The sequence below is a fragment of the Ruditapes philippinarum genome, unplaced genomic scaffold (genome assembly GCF_026571515.1).
Source record: "Ruditapes philippinarum isolate M1 unplaced genomic scaffold, ASM2657151v2 ctg908_1_1_1_1, whole genome shotgun sequence".
NCBI lineage: Eukaryota > Metazoa > Mollusca > Bivalvia > Venerida > Veneridae > Ruditapes > Ruditapes philippinarum.
In genome coordinates this window covers 84,197-93,532 of record NW_026863522.1, presented here as the reverse complement: position 1 = coordinate 93,532, position 9,336 = coordinate 84,197, and positions in this window count along the sequence as shown.

Below are 9,336 nucleotides of genomic sequence, written 5' to 3'. Positions count from 1 at the left end.
GTGAGAGATGTTGCACGTAATCATTATCCCTCATGTACAGACTCAATCAAACCGAGTCTGCAATTCTTATGTTATTTTGTTGTGATTGATGCTTCCGAGGGATCACTTTGTTTCCAGAATTTTTTACATAGTATAATGTATGAAAACGTCCTAGTTATCTAAAACTATTAAATGGTGCATCTCAAATCGGTTTCAGCTATCCATGGTATACATATTGTGACCCAAAGGAAGAACTAAAAAGGTTATATGTTCAATTATATTGTCAAAAGATATGATAAACAAGATCAACAAGGAAAAACGACGTTCAATGAACGCAACATATCAGCTGCTGCTTTACATATTGATGAAACATTATTACATTTTACATGTTAACAGTATTTACACAATACAATTCCTTAACGTTTCTTTAAAGCATAAGTGTGTTTTACTTTCAACATTGATCAATTTCTGTTTATTAAAGATTGAGTATATCATTCTATTTCCAAAATTTTTACAACATCGACATGACAAGGAGACCATTTATTATACTTACAGATATGTGGCTTGCATAATGCCTTTTTACGCGGAATACGTTTCACAAAAACACACTATAAACTCTTCACTGCAATTATATAAAATTCAAGAAACGTATACAAATGCCTTTCATCTTTTTTATTGTATTAGTGTTCCTCAAAAACAAAATGAATTTTTATATGAGCCGTGGCATTTTACACCTTCTACATCTTCTACAGCAATGTTTGTTTCTACAATAATGTTTCTGGCTTACAAAGGGTCAGATGTTTGTGTTCGGTTGCACGCTCGGACTTGAAATCATGTACTTGGGGTCTTCTGCTCCCGGTTGATCTAGACAGGTCGCCATAAGACCTTTAAGGTTCCGATATGACTGAACTCAAACAAACGAATAAGATATCCAACATTCAATAATTGATAATGCCAAATATTTGAAAAGACAAACAGTTCACTCTGTAAATGCATCGCTAAGAAATCGCCGTTTGCTGTGAATGGGAAAGATACTATGAAAACTAATCCTAGTTTGTTAACTGTGAAGGTGTTCCGGGTAAGATGTGTGAGAAAAACGATATGCGGTATTTTTCACGCTTGAAAACTAACTTCCAGGAGGAAATAATGATAGTTCTTGACAGTAAACACATCGAATTACATTTTTATTCAAAACAGATATTTTGTTGCTGTAAAAAATGCTTTTGTTATTTGAGTGTTTTCATCATTAAATAAAAATATTGCTTCGTAATTCCTGGTAGATTTTACAGAACTTCGTGAACTCTGAGAGAACAGTCGGCAAGAAGTGTAAAGACAAAAGTGTAAACTAGCATGTTAAGTTTATTATGTTAGCATTTTTTTAAATAAAATATATGAAACTCAATGACAACTTAAACATCGACAACACGCACTGTCAAAACAAGTAGATATTAGAACACATAAATGAAAAAAAGAATATAAAAGAACTTGATTTTGATTCTAGTGACTTATACTAGACAAGGATCTCACGATACCTATTCTGAAAACTTAACAATAGTTACTTTACACATGGTTATTTTAATTCCTTATATAAGATATGCGTACACAACAATATTGATTTGTAGTTCTTTTTTAAAAAATGTTAGTTTTTTCTATCATTAGTTTAAAAAAATGTAAAAAATAATCCTCTTTATATGACACAAATAAAATAAAGGAACGTAATTAGATTTTTATAAAAGGTTAAATAAAGCGGTCTTATATTGAAATATTTAACCTTAGACAAATATTGTTGTTATTTTAGAAAACTAATGTTCATGTACTATTCGAAAAATATTTACCCATTCTTTGAGAGATCATTCTTTTTTATTTCAAGAACAGGCAAACAACGTAGTTAAAGACTTTCAGATTGTATTTGAAATCAACAGGTAGTTTCAATCGTGCATTTCCTTAACATCAGGCATTTTGGCAATACTTCTTATCAGCGAGATAATAGATTTTATATGATGTTTACTGTTCATTACAGCAATTACTCCATGCTTGCGTTTACTGCATTTGATTAAAACATATGCCCTAAGCTATTTTATTTTCTGGCACGCGCGCGCTTTCCCACGCTCGTGGAGGAAATCACTAACATATTTTTACAGGTTAAATTGTTTTTGTCTGAACAGGATAAATAAGATTTGTCTGGAAGATTATGAAGCTACGAAACATCATTTGATGGAAAAGCTGGTTCAAAGTATAATCAGAAAGTTATTTGTTGTGGGGTCGTAGTGTTAACCATTTCTTTGGTATTATTTACAAATCCAAACATTAATCAGGGTTTAATTAGAATTAACATGTAAAGCATTTTGTTAAATATGCAAAATCATTTTTGCGGTTAATTTCTGTATTATTTATGACGAAACAAACATGTATAGAATTCATAAACAATACAAGAAGTGATCGGGGTTTTAGGGGGTGTTAAAATATTACTAATAAACGAATATCTTCCATTGAATTTAGTGCAAATACTTTTAAATTAAACTTTTGGTAAAAAATAAAAACAATTTAAGAATGCAAAAAAAATTTTTATTGATATTTATATGCATCAATCAATATAATGAATACAGTAAGCTATTTCCTTTTTACTTTATTGTTTACTGAAACTGAATAACGCCATTCATTGTTGATCTTTATTTTCAAAATTGATCTTAAATTGCATTTGTTTCAGACATTTTTTACAAGGGCAAGTTTAAATAAGCTGACAATGTAATTTATCTTGCAATATGATATTGAAGATGCTAGATATGTCACGTACTTTTGATCTACGTAACCTAACTTTCTCAGAATAGAAACATCAATATCATTACAACTTGTATCTGTTCATAACATAAATGTAGTTGAAATTAACATCTTGTGTTCCGCATTTACCGGGAGAGCTGAATGATTGTGTCTTATTATAGCGTGTCAGATTTCCATTTATTTGACCGGGATTATTAGCTAATATACGCTTTATCACGTAGTGTTAGAACATCAATATTGTTCCCATTGGTTGCATTTGAATGAAAACAGTTTCAAACTGATGACTTGTTTCGTTCCGTAAATTTTGCTTAGTACATTGGATTAAAAGAATTAAACAAAAACATCTGAACAATTAATAAAAGAAATTTTTGTAAAATCTAAATCTTTAGTAAAACAACGTTTTAAGTCCGAATCATTTAAATGTGTCCCTTATCTTACGACTGGTGCACATTAAAAACTTTTTGCTTCTGAAAAAAGATATTCTTTACAGTTGAATCTCTAATAGCAATCCATGTTAATATAACATACATAAAAAAATATTCCAAAATTTAATAAATATCCATATAAAACCCAATTAAAATGTTTCTATATTTCACCATTTTCATGTTTAAATGTTGTAATCTGCTTAAGCCGTTGCCAAGGGGCGTGCACATGAACAGACTTTACAAACAACGCCTGCAGCATAATCAAATTTGATGTTTTTGACTTTCTTCAGAAATTTTTATTTTTCTCTATTTTACACTCCTTGTTATTTATTTATTTGAGAGAAGAATTGTAGAGCTTTCCGTCGGCATAAACATAGCACAAAAAATGCTGATAATCTTAACATTAGCTTAAAGTTCAACAAATGTCATTCAGATTTCATAATTTGACATCTTTTCAACAATATTCGACATTATATTATTTTTTCTTTCAAATTTTAATTGTATACTTTGTCGTATTCGACCATTAGTCCCTTCTTTTAATTGTCGTATTTTATCAAATGTCTTTAGGCGTAATGTCGTGCACCATATTCAAATGTTATTAAGGTTTTTGATAGATTGTCTTTAGTAAAATAATTACTTTGTGTCCACTGTATCTATTGTCAATGTCGTGTTAATTATTTCCTGATGTATGTCAGGGATGAATAGGGATTCCTTGTTACAAACCATGCATAATGTAGTCCTATTATTACAAACAATCTTATTAAATTGAACCATCTTTTCACGACGTTAACACATCTCTATTGATTTTAAGGAGATTAAACAGAACAAAAGTGCTTAAAAGACGTTTGTGATTATCAATTGCAATGAACAATACGAATATATGTTAAGCTTTGTGCCCTGGAATATTGAGAAGAGTTGCATATCCATGTAATAGAAAGAGCACCGAAACACGAGGTTATCTGATTTGTACGAGGGGGCGTAGCCTCCCGAGTATTAATCAGATTACCGAGTGTTTTGGTGTTCTTTCTCTTTTGTATCATATTCAAACATAAAAACACGTTCCCTGTTGTTACAATATGAAACCCCGGCAAAAATGAGCCAATGAACGAGCATCTAAATATAACATTTCTGTCGATTTCACTTTCACTGCCGTCACAATATGTAAACCCCAGCAAAAATTAGCCAATCAATGGGCATGCTCTGGAGTGCGGGTAACTAATACCCGCACTCCAGTTAACGCACTGTGCATGTATATGTATACGAATTAACCCTGACATATTTTCAACAGAAAGCTCTCCAAACTATGATACAATTATGTTATGGCTCTCACATAGTGATTGATTAGCCTAAAAATGTCATTTTACTCCTACATTTATCCTTAATATATAGGTCAATCCTCTTGTTATACAAACAGTATGATATTTTGTGATATTATGTTACTCGTAATACTCGTATCAGTTCAAACAAGTATGGATAATTACAGTAACTGTCTTTCTTTATTGATTATTTCGTATTATCTTTCTTGATCGAACATAATATTTTTTGAAATTCAACATGATCTTATACATGCCCCTTAATAACTTTATATTGTACTTGCAAATTTTGAAGACTGCACGGAGTTGGGTAAATTCTGGGGATATTTTAAATCAGACTCTCTTAGCAGGATCATTTAGTCAAACAAGTGTTTAGAATTTGTTTGTTTGGGTTACTTTTTTAAACATACTTTAAATATTTTGAGAAGAAACAATCATTCAACTTTAGTCGTTTTTTAGCTGACTATTATCACTTGTTTCTCAACAATTATCAACACGAAAACATTTTTTAAGGAATATATTATAAATTATACCACTTTTTATATCTAATCAATGTTCAGAAAAGTGTCCATATCTCGTTAACTGTTTGGTTAATTTTGTTTTTATTTTGCATACAGGTTTCATTCAAGGCAAAAGGCTGACGTATGTTGTCAATTATTTAGTTCCTTGCTATGACAATGACGATAGTAATACCCTGAACATGGTTGCGTATACATGTAAAATCTAATCATTTGACATTGGTCGTTCTGTTAAAGGTCAAATAGTTAAAGACTGTAAACTGTAGAGGAAAATGAAAACAACTTTATCTGATGCTGTGTTATAACCTATATGACAGAAGTAAGATGTTTCTTATATAAAATGATTTATTTAAATGTATTTATTCCTAAAAACATAGAATGAATTTGTTGCATCCCTCATTGCTACATTTATCTTAATTGAAATGGAAGAAAATATAGGACAAAAAATAAAATGATTGATGAAGTCAGATGATAGGAGTTGTCATGCAGTGTCAAACACAATGCAATAATTTAGTTAAGGTAATAACACTTTATCAAGAACCTGACATTATAATCATGTTCTTAGGTTTAATATATAACAAGAAATTTATAAAAAAAATAACCGAGTAAATATTTAGGTCACATAAGAATTTTTGTAAATTCCGAAACAATTTTAAATAGAAATACATTGCTTGTACCATTAATATTCGATTAATATCTCTTTTTATATTTTACATCAATTACTAAAGCGTAACATGGTGATCGTTTCAATCGCTGTTGCTACTTTTTGGCCAAAAGAAGTAGGGCATTCTTTTGGCAGCAAAGGGAAAAGGAGTAAACGAACCTAAAATAGATAACATTAATAAATTACATATTTACTTAGCTACAAAATGATAAGATAAATAAGCACAAATAAAAACATATTGAATAGTTACACATACATGCTCAAGTTTTTATACATGAAAATAAAGCATTGTGCAGATGCATATAAATTACTTCAAAACAGAATCTATTACTTGTTAAGTGTTTTGACTTATAATAAGGCATATATCAACGGATGTTGGTAGCGACGCAATGATTTATTTGTAATAACAGTTTATACACAAACATATAATATGTCAAAACTCTTCGAATTTACAAAAAATGAAAATGGTTTCCTATATTGACATAGTATAAATTCTATATCAATGTTTTGTTGCTTGGGTTTAAACACCAATTCAAATACTTTTTGCAATATCCACTTAACCCATTTTTCTGATTAATTACTAATTTCTCCACAAATGACCGACTACTAATCCCACACTTTTTCTGAGACGAAATATGAATGTCCGAAATCAGGTGCCAAGAGTCACCCGAGGATTGAACCAACGACATCTATCAGACAGAAATATTTAACAATATTATGCACCGTAAAAAGATGACCATTCCTTTTTATATTTTAACAAGCTATAAATGGTTAATAATATTTTATAATCAAATTTTCTTTAAAGAGGGAAAGCAGAAAGCAAGATTTACCATATTTCCTCTTAGAAACAACAACATTCATTTGCATTAAATTTTGTATATCTAATTACGATTCTACTTATTTTCAATTTGATAGGTAGAGGCAAGACATGCTTTGTTTATAGCATCTATTCATTATTAAAATTCGTAGTTTATTTGCTCCCCTTAGCATTCATGAAATATAAGAATCAGTGTAATGAACATTGCCCTTATATTTAATTCATGTACCAAGGAATTCACTTAAATGTAAAGCAAACATAGAAGATATGTGAAGATATACGATATTAAAGTAAGGAAACATGTATGAATATGATGAAATAAGAATAAATACTAAATATTTACGTTCACATCTATAGAATATCTTTTTGTACTTTTTTGTACTTGGTAATGTTGTTAGTTTTCATGCTTATATTATCTAAAACATCTCACAGCTTGCAATGTATGAACATATTCAAATGTGTGAAATATGTGATTTCTAGTTCTAGACGGCAAATGGATATTATTGTTTTTGGTGCGAGGGAGTGAAAGTGTAATTTCATGACGTCCAATATAATGTAAACAAGTTATATACACATAAAGTATTTTATGTAAAGAAGAACAATGTATTACTTATTTGTATCAGAACAATATTGTTAATGTTCTCGGGTGGAAGAAACGCTAGAATGTTAAGACCAGTTGGGAAATCATCAATAAAAAGCAATAACCATAAAAAATCCTGTCATTTTGCTATCTTTGTACACACTATACTATCGGGTAAAAGAAACAATAGGAGTCAATCAAGTTGTTGTAAATAATATAATTGTTATGATACACTGACAGTTAATGCTAAAAATTCAAATCATATTAGATCTATTTTAATGTCTGTAAATTGAATAACAAAATCAAACAAAATAATTTAACGCAACTTTACAGCTCTGTGATACACGTTTTAATGCATAATGCGTATCTAGATATATCTAAGCTTTAATGTTATCTTTTGTAGCTATCAAAATGCTTCAATCAATACAGTATTGTTCCGACATGCTTGGAGAATATGGCACAATAAAATATCAAATAACATTATTGTAGCTGCCATGAGAGCAATTTGGTACTGTTTACAATGTAAATGTATGACTCATTTACTGTAAATAGATGATTACAATGCCTCGAACCAATACATCAGTGTTTTCTGTACTTTAATGTTAATTCGTACTAAAGATAAAAATTAATATCCCCGATTATCAATACAAATTAATATGTTTATTGCTTTTATTTCAAACCAATGTATATGTATGTCTATTTGTAAAATATAGCTACTCATTTATACTCGAAACAAGGTCTCCTTATCTCTCTCAAACGACGTTATCGTATTTTTTTTGCGAATTGGAATACAATTTAAAAATGAAACATTTGTACGTTATTTATTATACGTATCAAAACTACTTTTGTGAATATCTTATGACCCGTGGTTTCATTATATTTCTAGGATGTTATGTCATATTATGAAGCTATTTTTCAAAATATATATATAATTTAGAATCACCCGCAGATGTGTTCATACGGCGGTTATCATGGAACCTTCAATGTGACACATTCGTGCTATTCGATGAAAGTTCCTGATTTTTTTTTATTATGTTGCGGACTGATATAGTGACAATATACGCAAGCTATAATGTTTCAGCATAAAAATTAAGCAGCTTTATTGTGCATGTTAAACATTGTCTACACTAGAATAAAGAATATGTGAAAATGTAAATGCTATATCGGTACGTGAATAGTTGTTACAAAAAGGTAAAAAACGTTCGTCTGCGTGAAAATATGGTAAACAAGATCAACAAGGAAGGGCGGCGTTCAATGAAGTTTTTAGCATTTCTAGCTGCCAAGTTTCGAGCAGGTACTTCAGTCAAAGCCTTCACTTATAGTACAGACATAAATAGGGTAATTGTTCCTATGTCAGGTGCTGTCCTAATTGTTTCCTTGCCATTTCAGTAATGAACCAGAGCTCTATAATTGTAATAGGTATAGCAATGAACAAAGTGATAGATAACTTTTATAACAGTGTTTAGGAAAATAACTATCATTTAGATGACATTTGCCAGATATTTTCTCACATCTTATGTTTGTGGTGTACTTCACCCGTTCTACTTGCTGTTAGCATTTTACACAAAAAACACACACGATATGAAAACAAAATCTACAAGGAAGGGCAGTGTTTAATGAACGCAGCCCCTACACGACCCAGCAACACAGGACCACCGGCAAGAAGCCCAAAACAACAGCAACAGTACACAATATTTACCACGAGATTTATTTGCCATTGATCATCATAAGGTGGTGTATCACTTGTAATAGCAAATGATTTACTTCCAAATACTATAATCAGTACTATACACTGCAATGGTATTGCTCTTTACAAATGCATTTTCATAAATTCAGCTATGGTTAAAAAGCAATACTAATATCTTCTTTTTGTAGTAATAATACAATTGTTTGCATAACATTACAAACTTTGCTTTATGACAATTTCAAAATGTTCAAATTCCTCCGACATTTGTTTTCATCAGATCGACAACTTTTATTGTAAATGGAAAACAAAAACGTATTTATTGTCCTTCGAATTCTCTAAAACTAAAATATACTTCAAAATTTTAATTGTTTTCACTTTTATTACGCTTAATTTGAACACAATTTAATTTCTAACTTTGTATTAATCATATTTATTTTACTATTTCTTGTGTGTTTTTTAAATTAAATACATGTAATACACCTCTAAATTTATCATCAAGTGAGTTTGATAGCATTAGGTATTATGACCGGGAGAATAGTTAGATGCCATTAATTTGATTTTGAAAATTTGAAAAC